Consider the following 24,502-nt stretch of genomic DNA (forward strand, 5'->3'; position numbering starts at 1 on the left):
AGAATTCTTACCTGAGCCTCTAGTTTTCTACACTCACTTTCTTTTTCAATATACTGCTTCCTCATTCCTTCTTCAATATTTCTTCCTTCTTCCAGTTTTGTTCTTAATTCAATAATCTCTTCCTTAATCCCATTCTCTTTTTCTTCAATTACTTAGAGTAGCTCTTCATTTCGTTTTTTTGACTTTTCAAGATCTTATCTCAGAGAGACAATCTCAACTTCAATTCCTTCACAATATTGTTTAGATTATGCTACAGTATTTGACACAGGAAACTCGCTCATAAGGAAAATCCATCCATATATAAACTATCGGAAGCTTGGACTTATGGTTATGTTCACACACCTCTGTCAGAAGCGTTATTTTTGCTTTCTTTTAAAACCCAGTCTATACAACTTTATTGAATTACAAAGGAAATACGGGGAAAACCCACTCCGAAACTCAAAAGTAGGAACTCAAAAATTATACAGCCATAACTATATATATCATCGGGTCCGCACCCTTTAGTCGCTCCACAACACTTTCCTTTATATTTTTTGATTTTTGATCACATAATCCAAACTTTAAGTGGAATTCCAATCTGTTGTATAATCCCATTGGGTCTGGATTGGAAATTAGATTTCATGCTTATGCATGCCCGAAATCCGTCTGATCATCCATTTGACAGACGGTCTGATCACGCCCAGATTTCAAATTAATTAAATTGTGGTTCATTACCTCATTGGGTCCGGTTTGGGAAAACCGCTTACGACTTTTGAGGCCACCCGATAACCACTTACCACCTTTCAGAACCTGCCTTCTGGTTAATGTGCGTGCCTTATCTCTGTCGTTGATCAAGCATATGATCCAACGGTCCACGTTTCATCACCATGTCGCTATTGGAGTTTACAAAGGGTTAGGGCCCGATCCATCCATAAAGACTTCTGTCAATGCGATAAAGTGTCCTGCTTGGCCTGATTAGATCTGGTCTATTGATATTATAGATCCAACGGCCACCATTCCTTCTCTCATCTATTTCTCCTTTTCTTGAATTCGGTTGTTTTAATAGACTCTGCGTTATAAACACAGTCTCCACCAAAATCTATTTTACACTGTCATTACTCCACACCATGGATAACTATGATATTTTTTTTGAAGCGACGAATGGATTTCAAGTGGCTCAAACACTGTTACCAACAATAAAGACCCCATTTAATCTTTAAATGCTATGATTTATAATTTCAGGCATAAACACAGAATGAAATGACTCATTTGTTCCACAGGCTAATATATACAGAGACAAGCAAAGGATTTCAATACAAATAGCCCATTAACACGCACACTGAAACATTTATTCAATATAGTAATATTTATAGAGTCTCGCCCTTTGGCTTGACTACAACAATAAAAAAAACACTATTTCAGTCTTGAAATCCTCGCTCTCTCCTCTCTGGCTTCTCTCGAACCTCTAACTAGCCTATCGAACCTCTCTAGCTTCTCTCTCGCTAACCTATCCAACCTCTGAATTATACAAAAATATCACAATTTATACAAAAGTGGTTGCTTGAACCAATTCTGGTTCAGAACTAGAAATCTCTCACTCTTTCATAAAAATTCTCCTCAACTCCTCTCTTTTCTAGGAAAATGCTAAATCAAGCTTTCAAATTCCTCATATTCTATTCAAACCAAATACATCTAATTATTTGGCCTAATCCCACACATGGAGGATCAATCGGCCACTATGCCCTTTTCTCATATTTGATAATAAATAAAAACTCTCACACATTTAAATAAATAAAATTAACTAATCTCTTATCTTCCAACCCCTTGTTAGTCACAACATGTGATCATGCTATCATATTGTTGACTAGGCCTGAATGCTCATGCATCAAACTCCCAAAGTTGAAAGTTTCCATGACCTCTTGGTCATGTGTTTCTTCTGCTGTCCATCCAGTATCCCAAACTTTACTTTGTAATTGGTCATCACTTTCATCATGCTGCTGATTCAATTCTTCTGCCACTATCACTTTTGTTCTTCTAGATTTCCAAATCTTATTTTGTTGTTGTCCTCTTTCCTTTCTGATACAAATTCCTCTTGTTAATTTCTCTTCCTTGCTATCCCTCTTCTTCACTGACTTCATCTTCCACAATTTCTCAACTTCCTCTTTACAATTTGTCTTTAACTGAACTCCACTAACATCTGCCTATTGTACATTTCTTTCCACCATAGAAATTATGAAATTTCTGTCCAATTCTTCTTCACCTCTGCCATTTACAAACTGTTGTTTGTACTCTACAGCTTCTCTTTCATTATCATTAAAGATAATCCTTTCCTCTATGTTATCAGGTTCATCTAATATCTTTCCCAGCAAAATACAAATTCCTTCATATTCAATAAGCATTTCGTTTGCATATGACTCCTCCTTCCTGTATAAAACAAAATTCCCATTACAATTATCAGATTCAAAATAACTATGGTTTTCAATCTTCATAGGTAATTCTGCCATAAACTCTTTATATTGTCCTTCTAAGAAAGTTATGAAATTGTCATCAATTCTCGTTCCAATACTTTCCTCTGCACTATACAGCGTTCCTTGTTCTAACGCAAGATTATCATTCATCAATTCAATAGCTATGATTTCTTGGAGTATATCATTATGAAGTATCTTTTCGTCCTCTATACTTATACCATTGCAACAAAATGATGTTGGTTCATCTTTTCCTACAACAGAAACAAAATTCTGGTTTTCTAAGGCTTCTTCATGGTTTACAATTTTATAAAAATAATCCACTATAAAATCATAGAATTATTGAACTCCTGTATCTCTCAACGTCATCTTATATTCCTTCATAATTTCCATAGTACTTTCATTTTGATTCTCTACTGAAGATATTTCATTCTAGTTATCATCACAAACTTTCATTCTTTAATCATGACAATTTCCCTATCAATACCATCATTCTCAAGATTATTAAATACATGCTCAAAATATTTTTTTGTTTCAGCCATCTCTCCCAATAATCTCACTTCTTCATCAACATGCATAAACACATTGCCTAATTGTTGTTCATCACCTGTCAAACCTAAAAACATACACAACATGTCAGTTTCAAAAATACAAGGTTCTTCATTTGAAGCTTAGTGATCAGCTCCTCATGCTTCTCTGAACTATTCTGATAGTTCACTAAGTTATTGAGAAATTCTTCCTCAACATCTCTGATTTCTTCCTCATCAAAGAAAACTTTTGGGACTACAACTTCTTGACTATGCTTGGCAACTTCATCATAAGTTTGTAGAATACCTTTCTGTTCTACACAATCTCTTCCAACACTCAGTTTGTCCAAATAAGACAACAATGCCTCCTCCTCTTCTCTGATAAGACTTTGATCTTTCAAATATTTCCTTGGCTTAACTTCTTCAACTAAGTTCTCTGTGTCAGCTTTCCTTCTCTTCACTTCATAAATCTGCAATGCATCTGTTTCCTTTCCTTTTTCCATTTCCCATTGGTCTTCTATCCATGCTAAAATTCCTTCAAATATGATCCAATAAGTTTTCACTAAGAGAAGACACAACCATTTAGCCATACCTTTTAATTTCCTCCACCAATTAAAGTCTTGAAAGTCCTTATGCACCTCCTTTTGTGTTTTTTTCTCTACCTCTTTCACCTTTTCATACACAGGTTCAAATTCATTAGGCTGCATACCTGCAATTTTACATTCACAAAAATGATTAATCCCAAAAATATGAGATCCTCTTGTCTGTGATGATGCTACCAGCACATTCCTCTCATTATGATCTACATGGATCAGTCCTACATCGTTGTCTTCATTGCCATCACTATCTCCTTTCCCAAGGAGAGATCCCTTCTCCGGTTCACAGATGTATTCTACTCCTTCATTCTCAACTGTTCAAAGTATTAATTTCTCAGCAAACAATTCTCTGACAGGCCATTTAACTCTTCTTCCCACATAAAATCCTTGTTTCCATTTTTCTCTAATTCCTTTCAATACCAACTTCTCCAAATGACTGAGTTTTGCCTTCATCTCAGCCAACTCTATTTCCCTTTCTTCTTTACTCATTCCTTTGAGTACAACTTCTTCAGCACTCTTTTTCCCCTATTTCTGACTTTACTCTGTACCCGTGTCATAACTATCAATAGTCAATTCCTTTCCTTCCTCTGGTGAGCTTTCCTTGTTCATTAGTGAGCTGAAACTAACCTTTTCCATTTCACCTATAACAAGTCTCCTTCATGCCTCACTAAACTTTCCTGAGTTTATCCTTTTGGCATCTATTGGTTCTTTCCTCGAACCTTCCACTGACTGACAATTCTACCCAGAAATCCTCTTGCTGGAATTGTTTTTTTTTTTTTGGTCAAGTCAGAATGGAGCTTTCTATTAACCAAAACAAGTACATTACATATTTTACAAGGTAAACCAAACATCCTTGCGTTTGCCAAAAAATGGTCCACATGACCTATTTGAAGTGGAGTTGGATTTAAACCTTTAAAATTCATAACCATCCCCTCTATCAGGAGACATGGCTAACACAGGTAATACATAAAAACCCGACCCGCAACCCATAAGGTCAGATTTCAAAATTATTACATTCGCTACCATACAAAATGGCAGGTCAGCATTCCCAGTAGAACACCCTCCCACTGCACTCACCAAACCCTGATCAGTGATCGGCCTGACATCCTCTATCCAACTAATTCAATGATCAATGATTAACGTTGAATCATATATTCACATCCGACCCTCCACTTGCACAACCAACCCTCCACCATTGATCTACCCTTCGTGGATCCAACAGTCCATGCAGATTTCGGATGGACAAATAGCTCAAGGAAAACCCTCTCGAAAAGTAGTATCCTCTTTCTTCCTCACTGCTATGTGTCGCTTGAAGAGTGGAATCAGAGGCCTTCTTCGCAATACTGGTTACCACTTAGACCCCTTCCAAAATACCACCTGTGGTACGAGAAACCACTTCCTCGCTAATTAACTTGCGCACTCTTCTACCGAGCGATGACCGACGATTCAACCCATTGGATGCTTTCTGTTCCTTCCTCCCTACACCATTGATCTTTTGCTTTTCAATGGATTTACTCTTAAACCCCAGTTTCTCTGCTTTTCACTGAATCAATGTGTTGCCATTGATCCATACAGTGATCAATGAACAGACAAACCTGCAGCACTTCCAGAATCGGTCCTCACGCCACTACATCCTTGGTCTTCCTTCGTTGATCTCAACCTTTCCCATTGCTCCATATCTTTGGCAGCCTGACAAAGATAGTCCTCTAACAGTTTTCCTGGGGGTAACAACTCCTTTGTTCGCCAAATGATCTGCTACCATGTTAGCTTTTCTTTTCACATGGACAAAGCTTACAGTTTTTAAGGTTTGCAGGTGGGAGTAGATACGGTGAAAGACTTGCGAGAGCCTCCAGTGTTTCGACACTTTATCCGGTGATGTACCATTGCATATTTTCTTGGTCGCTCTAATAATCAATTTTGAATCTGCTTCAATGATGACATTATGTGAATCTGAATCCACCAATATTTCCAAGCATTGCTCTAGGGCCATGAGTTCCGCCATGTTATTAGTGGCCTTCCCCAAGTGGCCATGAAATATCTTCTTTATTTTCCCTTGTTCGTCTCTTATAACACCTCCAAAACCAACTAACCATGGGTTGCCCTTAGATGCTCCATCTATATTGACCTTTAAGAAACCATATGGAGGAGGCTTCCAAATGTTTATATCTGAATTTATTTGGCTCACTCCCTTGATAATGCCCTGTGGGCTTATGGACTGGAGACCCAAATGTAGTAGAATACTTGCATCATGGGGCAGAGGAAGGTCGTTAGGAAGTGTCCTCAACAAACTATTGACTGTGTCTTTGAGCTGCCTTAAAATTTGGTCAATTATGAGCTGGGGCTTGCTTACTTGGTTCTTGAAGATCCAACTATTGCGCTCTTTCCAAAAATTCCAGATGACAAAGCCTAGAACCAGGGTCCAGGCTTTATTAATAATTTCATTCCCTGAGAATTTTTTCCTCCAATTCTTCAAAGTGTTGGAGATGCTGAGTCTATCCCTATTAGTGTGCTTAAATATTAAGGCCACCCATTCCCACACGAGGGAGGTGAAAGGGCAGAGGTTGAGAAGGTGATCCATCGTCTCCTCTTGTGAACCACAAAGGTAACATTTGGATGGTCTAGTGAAGCCTTTTTTCAGGAGATTCTCCCAAGTTAAGATTTTCCTTTGATGAACTAGCCAAATAAATAACTTTATTTTCATCCAGTGGGGGCTCTACCAAAGAATTTTCAAAACTTGATCAGGATTTAGATAGTTAAATCCTGTTACTACCTATTTAGCTTCTTTGAGGTTAAATTTTCCTTCAGTGTTCTTTCCCCATCTTAGTTGGTCAGGAAAGGAGGATACCAGAATCCTCCTATGCTCTAGATCTTGGGTAAGAGAGTCTGCCTGGGCCCTCAGAGGACTCTCTTCACTGTGGCCTAGATCCTTCCAAGTTCTCCATTTTCCATTGTTCCTTTCCTGGTCCTAGAAGTATTTTACCATAAGTAGACCTTTTTTGTCTGTGTCATTCTTGAGAGCTGCTAATTCATCCTTATACAAGTTAGGTTCCTGCTGCCAATTGTCCTCCCAAAATTGTGCTAGGTTTCCAACTCGAATTTCCCAGAAACTATGTTGTTGAACAATAATTTTATTTTCCCGGGCAAGGTTCCAAATGTGGGAGCCCTTAATGTGCCCTGACATTCTAATGTGATCTTTCTCCTGCCAATTCTTGGCATATTTTTGTTTCCAAAGCTTAGCCCAGGGAGTTTCCAATTCCTTGATCCATCTCCACCAGAGTTTAGCTCCCGAAACCTTATTGATGGTTTCAGGATCATGAAGCCCCAATCCACCGTGGCTCTTGGGTTTGTAGATCTTGTCCTAGGCTACTAAAGCCCATTTATTTTTCTCTTCTCCTTTGCCCCATAGAAAGTCCCTTTGTATGCTCCTGATATGATTCTTAACTCCTTTAGGAGCAAGAAGAGTTGAGAACATGAATATAGGAATGGCCTGCAGGACAGCCTATGTGAGCACAAGGCGCCCTACCAAGTTTAAAGACTTGCATGTCCATTTTCGGATCTTGTCCTACAGTTTATTTATAATTGGCTCCCACACTTCCTTGCTGAGAGGTTTATCTGTGAGAGGTATGCCCAGATACTTGGAAGGTAGCTGGTCCCTTTGGAACCTAAGAATTCTAGTGATATTTCTTTGAATAGAGATGTCAGTGTTAAAGAAAAAAAAAAATTTATTTGTTGAGGCTTACCTCTATGCCAGCAGCCATAGAAAAGTCATTCAAAATTTGTTTGATCATTCTGGCTTCCCTGACTGTAGGTAAGCCCTGCAGCATTGTGTCATCCACAAATTGCTGATGTGTGTTTGTCGCTCCATCCAAAGTGAGTTTGATGCCCTGGATTCTTCCTTCAGCATTAGCCATTTTAATCACTCTACCAAGCCCTTCCATCATGAGAAAAAAGAGGAAGGGTGAGAGCATATCCCCTTGTCCGTGACCTCTGGAGGGTGTGAAGAGTCTTGAAGTAGTGCCATTAAGCAAGATGGAGAAACTAGTCGTGGTAACTAGTGCCATAACCCATCTTATCCAGTTTTGGTCGAAGCCATAGGATTTTAGAACTACCTTTATATATGACCAGCTTAGCTTGTCAAAAGCTTTCGCTAGGTCTAATTGAATGATCATACCAGCTTGTTTGTTGCTTTTGAGTGAGTGTACCACCTCATGAGCTTGGATGATATTATTGAGGATTTGTCTTCCTTCCACGTAGCCTGTTTGCTCCTCTGAGATGAGAGCTGGTAAAAGGGGTTTGAGTCTATTAGCGATCACCTTGGAAATAATTTTTTACACCACATTACATAAGGCTATGGGTCTGAAGCCATCCGAAGTCATGGCATTTTCCTTTTTTGGGATCAAAGCTATGAAGGAAGCATTAAACGCCTTTAGAACCTTTTTGGGTCTTCTTGAGTCTTCCACCACCTTAAGGATATCCTATTTTACTATTTTCCAACATGCTTTGAAGAAGTATACATTAAACCCATTCGTGCCTGGAGCTTTTCCATTTTGCATTTCATTGATCACCTCACTGACCTCCTCTTCTGACACTAGCCTGTTAATATTGTGGTTATCTTCTCTGGTGACCAGCCAAGGGATGTACTGAGTGAAATGGTTGATGAACCTGGATCTGTCCTCTAGAGGCTCCTCTATAATATTGAGGAAATGTTGTACAAGGAGAGATTCCATGTCTTTGGGAGAGAAAATTTCTCTCCCTTGAGAGTCTTTGAGCTTTGTAATTCTGTTGTGTGCCCTGTGATCCATGGTGGATTTGTAAAATAACCTCATGTTTCTTTCTCCCTCTCTAATCCATTGTATCCTTGAATTCTGTCTCCAGAAAATATCCTCTTGCAAGCACCGATATTCCCATTCTTCCTACAAAGAATCGGCTAGCTTTTTCCCCTCCTTGGTAAAGCCCTCTGTGATGTTGATTTGATTGATTTCTTGGAGTTTCTGCTCAGCTACTCTTTTGGCTTTGAAGATATTGCCAAATTCCTTTTTTTTTCCAACCTTTAAGCTTGGATTTGATATGTTTAAGCTTCTGTTCGAGCATGAACATTCTAGTGCCTTGAATGTTTAGATCCTCTTTCCACCATTTGTCAATATTACTTTTCAATTCAGGGTGAGAGTGCCAGGAATTCTCAAATCTAAAAGGTCTGTTTCTTGGTGTACCCATAAAAGTGGCTTCCCACTGTACAGGCCAATGATCTGAACATCCAAAGGGAATAATAGAAGTTGTCATGGTCGTGCCTGAGAGAAAGAGTTCCTCTGAGATAATAAATCTGTCTAATTTAGAGGTGACTTGTGAAGCCCCTCCCCTCTTGTTGTTCCAGGTGAAGGTCCCATTTATTTTTTCCATGTCCACTAATCCCATGTTCATTATGAAGTTTTGGAAAGCCATGGAGTCTCTGCCTAGCTACCTGATGCCCCCTTTTTTCTCTGTAAGAGATCTTATCATATTGAAATCTCCTACAACGATCCAGGGCATATTAGGATATCTTGCTCTTAGTTCCTCAAGGGAGGTAAGAAGCTTGAATTTGTCTTCTTTCTTTTGAGGGCCATAGACATTTGTGATCATGTATATCTCCTTATCCCCTAAAGGTTGACATACCAAAGAAAGATAGTTCCTAGATGCCTCAGCATCCAGGATTCCAAATTTTTGTGGGTCCCATAGCATGAGAATCCCCCCGCTGAGTTTTTTGCTTTAACCTCTAGATACTCATACTTGATTAGCCATTTATTATGTATTTCTCTAATCTTATCCATCAAACATTTTGTTTCCTGAATAAAAACCATATCTGGTTTTTCTTCTTTTATTCTATTACTGAGATTTCTTTGTTTCCTTCTATTTCCTATGCCTCTAATATTCCAGGTTGTGAGCTTCATTAAGAAAGATTAGTAAAGGAGTAACTGGTAAGCTCTTTCATCTTACTTGAGTTAATCAATAATTTCTTACATTCGTTCAACAACTCCTTCTGTCTTTTTCTTCTTCTTTTCCTGCCTGGGTTCTTTGGAGATTGTGCCTGTGTCTCCTCCATCATTTTGACCCCTCTATATTCTTGGCTTTCATGATTTCTTTTGACTCCAGTTCCCTTCGATTGTGATCTCCATAGGAAGAGCTGTTGAATCCTATCATATTCCTCTTTTGGTAGGGAGTCCACTCCTGTGGTCATCCCTTGTTCCAGAAATTTCTATAGATCAAGATTTTCCCTATCTAGAATCTCCTGTAGTTCCTGGTCCTTCATTCCTGCCTCACTTGGAGTCATCTCATGGTCCTTATTTACCCCCCTAATGGTTTCAATGATATCTTGCATGCTTTCATCCCTTTCCTTCTTAGTGATAATGTTCTCCATTCCGTGGTTTGTTTCTTTGTTTCCTTCATCTTCTTCTAGGATCTTGAAGCTATTGTGGCTCGGTTGTTTTTCCTCATTGATCTTCTTTTGCTGCCTCTTTTCGCCTTTCCCTTTGCCCCCAACCTTGGTAAAACCCTCAAGATTTTTATCCACCGTGGTTTTCACATTTCTCTCCATGTTGTTTGTTGGGCAGTCTCTATATAGATGCCCATGCTCATGGAATTTGCGGCACCTAAATGGGATGTGCTCATAGTCCACCACATGTACCCATTCTTCATCATATACTTCTAGAATTATCGCGTCCGGAAGTGCTCCAGATAAGTCCATTTCCACACATATCCAAGCGAAGGAGGTGTATTTTCCTTTCAGAGTCGCATCTGAGATCTTTAGAAAATGCCCCAGTTTGTTGCCTATTGTTTTCAAAGATTTCAGTAGCCACTAATCCAGAGGAAGGGAGTATAGTCTGATCCATATCGGTACCGATGTAAATGTCTCGCATTTTGGAACAAATTTCATCATCCATGGTCGCATGTAGAGGCCTGCCGCAGCATAGAAATATGGTCCTCTTTCGAATACTTTGTATTTATCCTCTAGGCTTGTGAATACTACTGTGAAGAAGCCCTTAGATCCCAAATGAAGGTGTGTTCCCCTTTTGGCTTCAAATGGCTCCTTATCCATACATGCAACACCCTTTTTGTTGATCATATCCCCATGAATTTGCATATGACCACATGTTCCATCATGTGATCCCTATGCGCTTGTATCGTTGGGTCACTTAAGATGACCTGAGGAATGATGTTTGACTTAGGTTTGCATACCCCAGCTGTCTTTATAGAAGTGGATTTTTTATTGCTACTCCCTTTATCCTTTTCCTTACTAGCTTCATGCTGATCCCCTTCCTGTTCATGAAGTCTATTTCCTCCCAATATGTCCGTGTTACTTTCCCCTGTTGTCTTCTGTAGAGGCTCCTTGAAACGTTGCTTTCCCACGTCCTTGCTTCTATCTGTAACTGCTTGACTATAGGAGGGAGAATCACTCCCCCCTACGCGTCCCACCATGGTGCCTAACTTCAAAACCCCAACCCTTAGATCAAGATGCAGAGCCTCTCAGTCAAGTTGCAGATGGTTGTCCCCGTCATACTCCTATCCACAATCACAATTGTGGAGCTGCCTCAACAACTTCTACCAACCATAGTTGGAAGTTGTTCTCATCTTCTCTTGAACACTCCTTGTTCTAGGCTCTGCATCTTCAATTTCTCACTTCCTTCTTCATTCAGTAATTTCATTTACTGTTGGGTACTGTCACCTTTACTCATCTGAGAATTCTTCTTGCTCTATCTTCTTTAACATAGCTCATATGCTATGATGCTGGTACAATTCATTCTATCTTTCAGCAATTCCACTGCTTCTGTTGACCTGCACAATCTTATCTCAAGATACATCAAAGTACCTTTCAAACCTGCAATATTTCCTTCAAAGATGTCTTAAAACTAATTCCCATTCCATCAGTTAAATCTTTGCCAAAGGATTCATCTATTCACTATTTCATTTAGACTTTCCATTCAAAAGACTCCATACAGCCAACAACTATTTTTCCTCTTACTTTTCACAATGGATTCTTCAGATTTCAAGATCAATTAAGATTAGATATGAATTTCAATTATTTTTACCAATTCATGACAGATGCTATCAATTCCTTCTGATAACCTGTTTGTAAGTAAATCTTATTTTTCCTCTACAATTTCCAAAATTAATTCCTTGTAGTGGTTCTTCTTTCAGTCCTATTAAACCCAATCTTTGTTCTTTCAATCATCAATATCATTGCCTTCAACAATACTTTAAGCAATCCTCAATCATTCTCATTTTTCACAAAATTCTTCAAATCATTTAAATGACTTCAATGCCACAACAAACCACTCTTCTATTCATCTTTAACTTCTAAACCTTTCATCTCAATCAAATCAATCATGCAATCAATTTACACAGAAATTTCATTTTCCTGAAAGGAAAACATCTTCTCCTTTGAAATTTTAGTCTCTTATTGTTCTTCAGACATTCAAAAAAAATCTTTGCAAAATCATAAACATAGACATTCTTACCAGACCTTCCTCAGAGATTCACTGCTTCCCCATTCTGATCTCAGTGCCCTTTGTAGTTTGATTTCCATTTGTATCAATCCACTTCCATGCAATTTATACATATGTTGAGATTTAAAATTCAATTTCCAAACCATTCCTTACAGAGCATTGATCTAGCTCTAATACCAAAAGTGACGCAGGAAACCCGCTCATAAGGCAAATCCCTCCATATATAAACTACCATAAACTTGGACTTATGGTTATGTTCACACACCTCTGTCAGAAGCGTTATTGTTGCTTTCCTTTAAAACCTGGCATATACAACTTTATTGAATTACAAAGGAAATATGGGGAAAACCCACTCCGAAGCTCAAAAGTCGGAACTCAAAACTTATACATCCAGAGCTATATATATTGTCGGGTCTGCACCCTTTAGTCGCTCCACAACACTTTCCATTATATTTTCCGATTTTTGATCACATATCCCAGACTTCAAGTGGAATTCCAATCCACTATATAATCTCATCGGGTCTGGATTGGAAATTAACTTTCATGCTTATTCATGCCCAAAATCCGTCCGATTGTCCATTTGATGGATGATCCGATCACGCCTAGATTTCAAATCAATTTAAATTATGGTTCATTACCTCATCGGGTCTGGTTTGGGAAAACTTCTTACAGCTTTTGAGGCCACCCGATAACCACTTACCACCTTTCGGAACCTCCCTTCTGGTTAATGCGTGTGCCTTATCTCCACTGTTAATCAAGCATATGATCCAATGGTCCACGTTTCATCACCATGTCGCTATCGGAGTTTACAAAGGGTTAGTGCCCGATCCATCCACGAAGACTTCCACCGATGCGATAAAGTGTCCTGCTCAGCCTGATTAGGTATGGTCCATTGATCCTATAGATCCAATGGCCACCATTCCTTCTCTCATATATTTCTCCTTTTCTTGAATTTGGTTGTTTTAATAGACTTTGCGTTATAAACACATTCTCCGCCAAAGTTGTTTTACACTGTCTTTACTCCATACAACAGATAACTATGATATTTTTTTTGAAGCGACAAATGGGTTTTAAGCGGCTCAAACACTGTTACCAACAATAAAGACCCCATTTAAGCTTTAAATGTTACGATTTATAATTTCAGGCATAAACACAGAACATAATGCCTCATTTGTTCTGCAGGCTAGTATATACAGAGACAAGAAAAGGATTTCAATACAAACGGCCCATTAACACACTCACTGAAACATTTATTCAATATAGTAATATTTATATAGTCTTGCCCTCTGGCTTGAATACAACAATAAAAAAATCCATGTTTCAATCTTGAAATCCTCACTCTCTCCTCTTTGGCTTCTCTTGAACCTCTAACTAGGTTATCTAACCTCTCTAGCTTCTCTCTTGCTAACCTATCCAACCTCTGAATTATACAAAAAGATCACAATTTATACAAAAGTGGATTCATGAACCAATTCTGGTTCAGAACCAGAAATCTCTCACTCTCTCCTAAAAATTCTCTTCAACTCCACGCTTTTCTAGAAAAATGCTAAATCAAGCTTTCAAATTCCTCATAAATAAGTCTAACTGTTTGGCCTAATCTCCACACAGGGAGGATCAATCAGCCACTATGCCCTTTTCTCATATTTGACAATAAATAAACACTCTCACACATTTAAATAAATAAAATTAACTAATATCTTATCTTCCAACCCCTTGTTAGTCACAACATGTGATCATGCTATCACATTGCTGACTAGGCCTGAATGCTCCTGCATCAGTATTGATTGATTTATCATAATCCCTCTTCTCATATGCCTACAACTTATTCTCAAGATTGTTAATCCTTTTCAAAGCAAAAGAAATTTTTCTTCTAAGATTAAGAACTTCTTCTAAAATATCTTATTTTGAGTTAGTAACTCCATCTGATATTTCATGGTCACTCTCATCTTTTAATAGACAAAAATTTCCTTTAGATTCATTTAATGTTGCAGAAATAATATTACATGTTGGTTTTTCTGATGAACAAACTTCCTTCTTTACTAGTTTTCCTTCTCCTTCATAGATTCCTTGTAGGTTATCCCATACCTCCTTTGCAATTTCATAGTGCATGATATTCTTTAATACTGAATCAGATATGTTACAAAAGATTTCATTTAATGCCTGAATATTATTTTGGAGTTCTTGTCCTAATGGTGGAGTTTTAGTATAACCATTACAAACTAAATTCCAAACATCATATTCAAGGAACTTTATCTTCATCTTTTCTTTCCAATCCTAATAATTAGTATAATTAAGTACAATCATACCTTTATTGTCCATATTTACTGACTTGGCTTGATTTGCTTAATATTATCACTGATCTATCAATGTTGATATTACCATAGCATTAGATGCATCACTATCACTACTTCCTTGACTTGACCTCTTCCTTCATGTTTCCTTCTCCTTGTGCTTCTTTCCCATTGTCCCTGATCCACTCTTAAGCGATCAAGCTTTACTAAAGAGACCTGCTCTAATACCAATTCTTAGGAAGAATAATTTGGGGGGGGGAGGGGAGGGTTTGGTGAATTAATATTTTTAATTCACTATAATTTTCAATTTCACATTCAAAAATTTGTATGTTATCTTTATTCATGCAAGCCATGTGTGTACACAACTTCAGTGAAATAAAACCACGTATATATAGTTTACTTAAATTTCATACTTTCCATTAAATGTGTAACTTTATCATTGCATAATTAAATCATTAGTACTTTAGTATGCAATAAAGAGTAGTAGAAAGTAGATAGGTCACAACACAATAGAAACACATCAACACATGAGAACACCATGATTTTAGGTGGAAACCTAACATGGGAGAAAACCACCATTATTTTCATCTATTTATTCTTCTTTTATTATAAATAAATTCTTCATTACATCTTATACTGGCACAAACTCTTACTAGCATGCATGCACCCACCTGCAGGAGGCTACAACCACCACTCATTCTCCATCACCTACTAAAAGGGAGCTACAACCCCATAATATCATTTACCATACCCTACCAAAAATGAGCTCTTACCCCCTCACTGATGGTTGCAACCCTCAACACCTTGTGGACCATGTTTGATAATATTTCACACTAGATGCACTAGTCAATCAATCATCAAAATATGCAAGCCACCTCTCATCAAATTTTCACACTGGACCCACACCCAAAATTATGCTCAATACTAATTAACCACTCTAAGAAAAATATTGAATCAAATCATCCAATCCATGAACAAACCAAGATACCATACTAAATCATAGAATATTGAATCGCCATAACTATATCATACCAATGCACAACCACCCATGAATTTACCAAGCCATAAATCAATCCACTGAGTAACCAATGATGAATAACCACATTGTCATTAACACAATTAGTGCAAACCCTAATCAAATTTACTTCAGAATGTATATGTGATTGTTCTGAAGAAACCCCGCATATAAACATGCTTCCTCTGCATATAATTTGCATACATATCTTAGATTATGAACACTGAACCATTTAACTAACTCAATCATTGTAACACTGAACCAACCGCTGAATCATGTAATGAACCAATCATAGATCACTAAATACAAATACTAAACCATACCCAGTCACACTTATGTAGCATTATAACTTATCAATATACCAATCCACAACCAAACATATCAAGACTTCATTGATAGACTGCAAAAAATAATACAAATTTCATCAATTCAATCGACATCCAAACATATGTAAGCAACCTAGATCAAGAAGCAATCTAAACCATATTAACTCAATATGTATATGTCACTATATTGAACCAGATTGGCATATGTACATGAATTTTTTGAAGAAAAATCATATACATATATTAAATCACTGAATTAAACCTTCGTTGCAAACACAACACGTATTCCACATATCTTACTGTCAAAACCACATATCACTTCAAGTACAATCATATCATGCCATAATTATAACCACAAATCTAGAATTATTAGCTACACAACCATAAAAATATCATTAGTTCTCAATGCATTTTCAAATATTGTAGATTTGAGTTTCTTTGCTCCCTAGCGCATAGTTGTTACAAATCAAAACATACGTGAATAATCCATCCAATGCACACATAACTCCTTGTTCTCCATCTCCTTATATATCTTTTTGCTTTGATAATATCACAAGAAAATCCCTTGGTAAAGTTGTTAGTATTTGTTGGTAGTATCAAATAGACATTGCCGCCACTATTACTATGGGAATTTATCATGGTAATGATCCCTGGTATCCAATTTTCCATGGTTCGAATTATGTATGTGACTTTTGTTTATAGGATTTGCATATTTATGTGACTCTTATTCATAGGGGTCGCATATACTTTTCATACTTCATAATTCCCATATTTTCTCAAGTGAAACATGTACCAAGTCTACCAACATACATCCTCATTTTTGAAATGCCTATATCAACATTACTGGCATCTGCATTAGCTCTATGCCCATTATATTATAGCCAAGTTGGCATCAAGAACATATTTATCAAGAAGGTTTCCATCAAGGACAATACATTAGCCATAATGCCAACAAGGAGCGCTCAATATACAGGCAGGAGAGAGAAGGACAATACACTTCAACCCAAATCAAATGGGACCCACCCTACATCTGGCATATTTTTCTGGAAGCTTCTAGAGGAAGCTTGTTAGAAGGTAGTTTTCATTTTGTAAAAGAATCCTAGTGGTTTCTAAATACCACTAGTGGATTAGGACTACGTATTGAGTCTTGAGTGTCTATATATAGGCCTCATTTTGAGGAAATTGAGAGGGAAATTGGGTGATGTAGGGGAAACTCTGTCATTTTTTTCCTAGAATTTGATAGGACTTTTGAATTTGTCTAAGGATGAATTTTGAAGTGTGTTTTGGGTTGTCAATTCTTCTTCTTCATGTAATTCTAAGAACCCATCTTTGTATTTTGAGTTTTTCACCATATTAATACAATTGCAAGGATTTTTCATGGAAAATTATGTTGTAAACCTAGTTTGGTATGAAATTGAAATGGGATAGTTAATTCAAGTAAATTTTGAATCAGTGTGATTGTTTTATTTAATTTATGTACAATTTATCAGGATTTTTGAAGAGTATCTTGGCTATTTTGATGTGTTTTTACATGAGTTTCAAATGAAATCGCAAAATTCAAAATACTATGTTGTCTTGCAGTTGAATTCTTAATTGCTTAGTTACCCAATGATGTGATTTTAATAGAACAAAATTAATTATTAATTGCTCATTTGAGTTTGTTAAGATATGTTTGCCATTTTTCCCCTTCTTTAAACCCTTTTATTTATTCATGTCAAACCAAAATCACATGGACTATCTAAATGAAAACTAGTGGAAAACCTACCTAGCAAATCTATTTTGAATTCTTGACACTTTACTTACCTATATTCTCAGGAGAAATTAAAAATTTAGAACAGAAATTGAAAATTTTAAGTTGACTGGAATTTTCTTATTGTAATTTGCACATTCTTTTGAAGTGTTGGGTCCTTCATTTTTGGGGAAATTTTAATCAATTTTGTTAGAAAGGAACCACAAATAAAATCAACCAAAGAAGGAAAAGTAAATGGTAAAACATATCAAAAATAGGGAATAGAAAGAAGAAAGTTGCAAGTGGAGAAAGAAATAAGCTACATAGGGACTTGCCAAGGTCATGGAAGAAGGATCAAGATGCTAGTTTTGAAAGAATCAAATGGAAATGGACCAAAGCACTTGGATTGATCCAGGTGGATATTGGTGGCCACCCACCTATTCCACTTGGACCCTCACCATTTTTTTTAGTTTCCTTAATTGTAGCACAGTTTACTATTTTGGGTAGTTTTATGGGTCTTGAACTTCATGAGCCGTTTTGAGGCCCTAAACGATGTTCTTTTGGAATTTTGGAAAAATTCTTCCACTAGAGGAATTTCACCAAAAGAATGTCGTTTAGGGCCTCAAAATGGCCCCAGAAGTTCAGGGCCTAAAAAATTGCCAAAAATAGTAAACTGTGCTACAATTAAAGAAACTGAAAAAACAAATAAATAAATGGTGAGGGTCCTAGTGGGATAGGCAGATCGACACCAATATCCACCTAGATCAGTCCTCCCCCCAGGAAGAAATGGCCTCCATTACGTTGAGTTCCTCCATGAGATGAGGAAAATTCTACTGAACTTGGTCCCTGGCGAGCCATATGCCTTGGTGCAGGAGTTGGCCAACTTTGACAACTCGATATAGTTGGATCTTCTGCTGGTGAGTGTTCTTGATCTGCATTTCCATGATACATCAGTTGCAGCTTGTTCTGTGTAGTCTGGATTTATCTCTATTGATGTGAGTTGTTCTGTAATGTTGAATGTGTCCAGTAATGGTGGAAAGTATGGCAAAAAGTGATCCACCTTGAACACTGCATGCAGGCCAAGGAATGGGGGAATGTTGAGCTCAAAATCATTATCTACCATAACCTTGGTGATGGCATATGGCCCATATCGAAGTGGGTGAATCTTGCAGTGGGGCACAACGAGGCGCTCCTTCTGTAAATGTAGCCAAAATTTGTCACCCACCTGGAACATGTGTGTAACCTGATGTTGACCATGTCATTGCTTGTACTTAGCATTGACTTTGTCAAATATTTCTTGGACCTATTGGCAGATGTGTTGAATGTGCTCAATAAAGCTATTTTCCTTGTCGACTTCGAATTGGACATGAACCGAATATGCCTGAGTCACTGCAAATGGTATGGCCACCTTAATGCGACATAGTGGCTAGAATCCCAAGCCCACCTGAAAAGGGATGTGGCTAGTCGAGTTGTGGAGTGCCTGGTTATAGTTTTTTCTGGACATAGGGGAGGCTCTCATCCCATGTGCATGGATGCTTTGAGTTGTACATGCATAGAATGTGTACAATCATCTTGTTGACAACCTCTGTCTGGACATTATTTTGGGGATGGAAAGTTGTGGACTTAGTGAGCTTAGTGTCGAGCATCGACCATAGACTGGACCAAAATGTACTGAGGAACTTGTAGTTTCGATCTGAGATGATAGACTATGGGATCCAAAATTGTACCCACACTCATTCAAATAAGAGTTTAGCAGTGGCTTCTGTTGTGATATTCTTCTTGTAGGCCACCATAATGGCCATATTCTAGAATCTGTCAACGGCCACAAAACATAATCGTTTCCATGCTTAGTAGAACGAAGGCTCGACATGTAATCCATGGAGATGGATTCCCAAGGCCGATTAGGGGTAGGCAGTGGAGTATAGAGGCCTTGCTTCTTGATGTCCGATTTGGAAATGGCATAGGCAGTGCAGGATTTGATGTATTTCCCGATATCTTGTTGAACATTCGGCCAATAGAGATACTTTTGTAGTACTACCACCATTTTCTCGACCTCGAAATGCCCAACGGCCTGACTGTAATCCGCTTCCGAAATCATCTTGGCACCCTCTCTTGAAGGAACACAAAGGTGTCCCAAGTGGCATAACAAAGGATCCTGGAGGTAAAAATATGGAACTTTCTGACCCTCCAAGAGCGTATGGTATGTGTGGTCGAATTCTAGGTCGATTTTGTACATAAGTGTCCAATCAGAAGTCTCATGCCCACAAGAGTTGAGCATGGCGGTTAACACCATGATTGGTGGCCAGTTGAGATGGTTTGCAACATTATTGGTGCTGCCTTTCTTGTACTTGATATTCAAATGGAATTGTTGCATGTATGTGGACCACTTTTGATAGCGATCATTTTGCAACTTCCCTTGCATCTATATGAACTACGTGGGTCAGTGGTTTGTGTGGATGACCGTTTCATTCCCCAAAATATAATGCTTCCATTGTTAGCATTCCTACACAATGGAATATATCTCTTTGTCATAAGTGGGATACTTCTGGACTGTGTCTAAAAGTTTCTCATTGTGATATTCCATAGGATGTTTTAGTATATTCTGACACATAGGAAATAATTAAGTATAACTTGGTCTAGTGTATAGTTAGGTAAAGTTTGTTTCTTTAGTATGTACATTTTGTAACTTATAATATGACGGTCATGATATGTTCTAGATGTGAAGTGGTCTGACGGTTCATTCTCTCCTTGGTATTACTGACACTTGATTTGTGGCTTAACACCTGATTGGTCCATGATCTCTATTTAAAGAGCATGGAGGGTCATTTGTTAGGTGACTATTCATGAGAGAAGCTTATGTAAATTTTCTTTCTTTTACACTAATAAATTTCCTCAAGTGGCTGTGTTGGCTCAGGCCATGGACTGTTTCCCTCTTTGAGGGTTTTAACCACATCAAGAATATTGGTGTATTGATCTATGATCTGTTTATGAGTGGTGTCCTTTGGTGTTCTATTTGAGGAACTTGCCTTGTAAATTCCTACATGGTATCAAAGTTATTCAAGGGCCGCATCCGAAGCTGATACAATTGCATCCGACTCTTGTTTCCTAGATCTATTTTTTATGACCTCTTTCAAGCTGAGAGGACTACTCTATTATGTTAGGAGCATTTGTTCCAGTAAGGAACCCCTTTCGTTTCACGCGAAAAGGTTTCCAGTAGCCCTAGCTATGTCATTTTTAAGATCTGGAGGTATACAATCTTTATTTGCAGTTATAGTTATTTATCTCTCCATTTGTTTCCGTTTATAGTCCTCTATAATTTTATTTATTTATTGGATCTACACCTTTCATGTTTGTGTATGCTCTTTTCTCTGTGACTCTATGAGATCTGGGCAAACAAAAAAAAAAAGGGTTTTTCTCATGCGTATGCTCTTTTCCGCCGTGCCTTAGTGTGATGTGTATGCTCTTTTCTCTGTGACTCTATGAGATCTGGGCAAACCAGAAAAAAGAAAAAAAAAAGGTTTTTCTCATGCGTATGCTCTTTTCCACCGTGCCTTAGTGTGATCTCATAAAATTAGAAACATTGAGAAAAATATTTAGTTTTCGGTCAAATCTAACTTTAAGTTGTAAGGCTTGGATTACTTTTTCTTATTCGTTTTGGGTTGTGTGCTTTTTTGTTTTGTAGGAAAAAAGGGTTTTTTTCCAATAAGCACACACTCCAAAACTTTAGAAATAAAAAATAAAAAATAAAAAACCCCCCTCCTCCTTTCCAAAAATTATTAACCTTTTATACTAGCTCACTTGGTCCAAAGCTACTTTATGAGAATAACGGTGTTGGGTTCAAGTCTTTCTTTTTATTGAGTTACTTTTTCAAAAAACACATGTAACTTATGTTTTAAAGTTACTTTATGTAAAAGTGTTCTCACCCATTATAAAAAGTGAGTCACTTATAATTCTAAATTCTCTTTATCTTTTATTTAAGTTACAATTTAGTGGATAGTTCATAAAGTACCATTGTAAAAGTGACTTTCACTTATTTATAAAAGTGGGTCACATAAAGTAATATTTTTTAAAAATGAGCTAATTAGATTAAGTTTGGAAAGGGGGAGAAATTTTTTTTAATATAACATTATAATTCACTTCCCAACATTCATGTAGTTCGTTGGCATCTTCAACAACTTTTCTTCAAAAAGCCATAACTTCATCTGGAAGCCATTTTCAAAGCCCTTTTTTTCAAATCAGCCTAATTTTTAGAGATATTTCCATTGCAACACTTAGTTTCAGGATCTATAGCTTTAGCTTCTTTAAAAATGAAAATTCCATGCCTAGTTATTCTTGATAGCACCAACTACTTCCAATGGCTATCATACATTATGGATTTACTTAGAAGTAAAGGACTTTATAGAATAGCCTCAAGAAAAGAGTTTAAATCTAAAGATGAAGATAAGCAAGCCAAAGGGGAAAATAGGTAAGATCAAGCACATGGGTTGATAGGGATGTCTATTTCTCCAGACCTTAGATTCCATAACGTAGAAATTGATACCCCTGATGAAGCAATGAAACACCTCAATAAATTTTTTGGAATTAAAAATGAAATTAGAGCCCATCAACTTGAAAATGAGGTGCTTACATTGGACCCCAATAATTTTTCTTCCATTGAATATTTTTTGTCCAAGTTTAATACCCTTAGACTTCTATTGGAAGGTGTTAAGGTTAAGAAAGAAGATAGTAGCCTTATCTATTCCATTCTTACTAAGTTAGGATCATCCTACTCTATGTTTGTTTCCACCTTCCATTCTACTAGAGAAGCCTTTATTTCTCAAGGAAAAATCTACAAGTCCCCTCTTTTGATGCCTTTTATGATTCTTTAATAAGAGAACAAGAAAATCTCTTACATCTTGGTCTTCTTAATACTGGAAATTCTTCTAAGAAAGTCTTAGCAGCCCAACAACAACCAACTTCAAAGAATCCTAAGAAGAAAATCCTAAAAAGAATGCTACTAAACTGAACAAGGGTCCTAAGGAATTTCAGTCTCAAAATGAAAAATCAATTCAACAAAATGACAAGCCAAATAAAAATAAAGGGAAGAAGATTGATAGACATTGCAACTTTTGAAATCATGATGGCCACTTAGAATCCAAATGCATTAATAAGATGGAAGCCTTGGAAGCATCCATGAAGAAGCATAACATCCATTTGGAGCACTCTTCAACTTCAACTTCATCTTCAGGAAGAACACTTTCTTCATGTGGTTGTCAAGCATCTCGATCTGGTTATGCACTAAATGTATCTTATTCTTCTCATTCTCATGAGTGGTTTATTGATTCTGGAGCTTCTTATCACATGGCCACAAAAAAAGCCATGTTTTCTTCTTTAAATGATTGTAACACCAAAAATGTTTATGTTGGTGATGATAGATCTCTTAGTGTTGTAGGGACTGGAACTATTCATCTAGAGAATGGTCAATTCAATGATGTATTATGTGTTCCTACCTTATTCTACAACCTTCTATCTGTATATCAGATACCTCATCAGGTGAAGGTAAAATCATTGAATTTTCACCTCATGATGTTGTAATTAAGGACCTAAGAGATCCTAGCTAGATTTTAGCTACTGACATTGTTGATGATTCTACAAGGTTGTATAAGTTTAACAACTTTGGGTTGTATAAGTTTAACAACTTTGGGTCATCAAATCTTCCCTCGGTATTTTTTTCTCATAATGATGAAGTGAGAAAACTTTGGCATGAGCGATTTGTTCACTTAAACTATCACTCCCTTCAAAATCTATGTAAAGAAAATATGGTGACAGGTCTTCCTATGGTATCTAGTAGAGATGGTGTTTGTTCCAGATGTGTACTTGGAAAACATCATCGAGATAGCTTTGAAAAACATCACTCTTAGCATGCCTCAACCCCTTTACAGCTTGTGCATAGTGATTTATGTGGTCCAGTTCCTGTTGTTTCATCCTTTGGCTACAAGTATTTCTTAACTTTCATTGATGATTTCTCCAGATGCACTTGAGTATACTTCTTAAAACTCAAGAGTGAAGTCTTTAACATGGTCTTGGCCTTTAAGGTCTTTGTTGAGAAACAATATAGACATCAAATTCTTAAGCTAAGATCTGATAATGGTGGAGAAAATGTTAACAACGAATTCATCAACTTTTACGCTCAGCATGGAATTCAATTGCAACAAGTTGTTCCATATCCTCCATAACAAAATGGTGTAGTTGAAAGGAAGAATCACACCTCAAAGGAAATGGCTACTTATATGTTTCAATCTAGAGGAATTAGTCTTAATTTTTGGGTTGAAGCAATTAACTATGCAAATTACAGATAAAATCGCACTCCTACTAAGGTTTTAAAGAATATCACTCCAGAAGAAGCATGGAGATCAATTAAACAAGATGTAAGTAACTTTCATGTTTTTGGAAGTGAAGCATGGGCCCATATTCCAGATGAGAAACATAAAGCCTTAGAACCTAAGAGTGAAAAATGTATTTTTGTTGGATATTCTAAAGATGTCAAAGGATATAGACTTCTTCAACCTAGTTCCAAAAATGTTATCATTAGAAGAGATGTAAATTTTATTGAAAATATATTGGCCTGCGAGCCTAGTTTAGTGGATGTGCCACCTCTCTCTATCCCTTGTACTTCTGAAAATATTCCTTCTTGAGATGATTACAACGAGGATGACAATTCTCCCCCACCTTCTCGAGATCCTCCTTCAGTTCCTCAGCTTCCAAAATGGGTCTACACTACTCGGGATGCAAGAGGTGCTCTTGCAGGTGATCCTACAGATCAACATCATATATGTTCTTAGTTCGATAAAGCCTCTCAGTTACTGGCTCAAGCTTTAGAAAAATATGATTCTAACACCTTTTAAGAAGCTTCAGGCCATCCATATTAGGATGCAGCTATTGTTGGGATGGGGTCCCCTGGGTCAGTTTTGGGGTTAAAATAACCCAAGTTTTGATATATTTTTGTAAGTAATGTAAAGTCTCCATGATTTGTGGATGTAGAGTGTGTAGATGATTAGGAGTCAAAGGGGTTTTAGCCCCTTTTTATGTAAATTTTGAGTCAGTTTTGAGATCCACCC

This window comes from Pinus tabuliformis, chromosome 6 (assembly GCF_031772625.1).
Source record: "Pinus tabuliformis cultivar Carrire ecotype Pingquan chromosome 6, CPIR1, whole genome shotgun sequence".
NCBI lineage: Eukaryota > Viridiplantae > Streptophyta > Pinopsida > Pinales > Pinaceae > Pinus > Pinus tabuliformis.